The sequence below is a fragment of the Octodon degus genome, unplaced genomic scaffold, assembly GCF_000260255.1.
Source record: "Octodon degus isolate 3935 unplaced genomic scaffold, OctDeg1.0 scaffold00113, whole genome shotgun sequence".
Lineage (NCBI taxonomy): Eukaryota > Metazoa > Chordata > Mammalia > Rodentia > Octodontidae > Octodon > Octodon degus.
Window position 1 is genome coordinate 8,400,817 of NW_004524689.1, and position 1,536 is coordinate 8,402,352.

The following is a 1,536-nucleotide window of genomic DNA, read 5'->3' on the forward strand; positions in this document are numbered from 1 at the left end:
AGGGCCATAAATTTGACTCAGCAGGGGAATAGAATGGATACCGGTTAATGGCCTCCAACAGGGGAGGTGGACACAGGAGGACAGAATCACTATGAGTCTAAGCTGCCTAGTGAGACCCTATATTAAAAAAAAAATTCATTTTTGGCTCTTAGGGAATTTATTAAAAAAAGAATTTATTCTTCTGGGCATGGTGGCACATGCCTGTGATCCCAGCACTCAGGCAAGAGTCTGAGTTCAAAGGCACCCTGAACTACTAGAGCAACCCCGCCTCAAAAGGAAAAAAAAAAAATTCAAAACCAGCCTGCTACATAGTGATACTCCATCTCAAAACGCAAACTTATAAAAACAAATTTTAACCCTAAGTTTTGAAGTACGTGTACTATCCATGTGATTGCAGAGGATTTAAGTAGGCTAGTGCTGGAGCTGCCTCCCACGTAGGTTAACCCGCCCACAAGCCGGATGTGGCGGTGCACACCTCGAAGCCCAGCACTTGGTCAGCTGAGGCAGGACGGTTTCGGTGATTTGAAGATCAACCTGGCTTACATAGCAAGACCCTGTTTCAAAACACAAAATGCAATAACAGTAGCAGCAGCAGACAGCAACAACAACACGTACCTGGTGCACAAAGCTGATCAGGAACACAGCCCTGGCCTTGGGACTCTGCGAGCTCAATGCTCTTGAATGTCACCTAAAACTAGGCCATCTGTTTCAAAGTATGTGATGCTTTCACAGCGAGTGACTACTTCCGCCGCATCCTGAGGGGAAGAGCTGCTGTCACACTGCAGAAGATGGTAGTCTGGGCGGGCGGAAGACAGGACAGAACACAGAAGACAGGAGAGCCCCGAGAAGTACAGGAAGGCAGGAGTGGTGCACTCGGCCACACCAGGGTATCCCTTCTGCAGTAAGCACAGCTCACGTCTCTCCCTTTGTAGCGCAGGATGCCAGCCACAGGACAATGAGCTCCACCGCTTTTGGGTGCCCAAGTCCTCCCAGCTGAGGGAACACTGTGGCAGTGAGATGCGAGTCAGGCTTGCAGCAGGGAGCACGGCACCCCGAGAATGCATGTGTTGTGGGGAAGGAGTGGAGTCTAGGCTGCCCACAGCACTTTCTTTCCGTTCCCCTGTCCCAACTGTCTCAGCACATCAGCAAAGCTGTCAGGGGAAGAATGCATATCCTAAAGCTGGGATAGTAAATAACTGTGTGGGTGCATGGTGACCCAGGAGCCTTTAGGCTTCCCAGCAGGAAAGCAGTACAAAAAGGCCTCCCCACCTCACCTTCTGATAAGGAATAAAAAGCATGACAAAGTTCTGCCTCCTGAGTTCTGCTTTCAAACTGCCGTGTGGGGGTGGTGTTAGTCACCTTTCCATTTCTGGGACAAGATAAATACCTCATGTCCTGGTTACTTTTCTTTCATTGCTGGGACAAAATATCTGACAGCCAAGTTAAAGGCAGAAAAGTTTATTTGGCTCACAGGTTGTGGAGGTTGCAGTTCGTAATCAGCTGCCTCCACAGCAGAGCAGCCTGGCAGAGGATAGC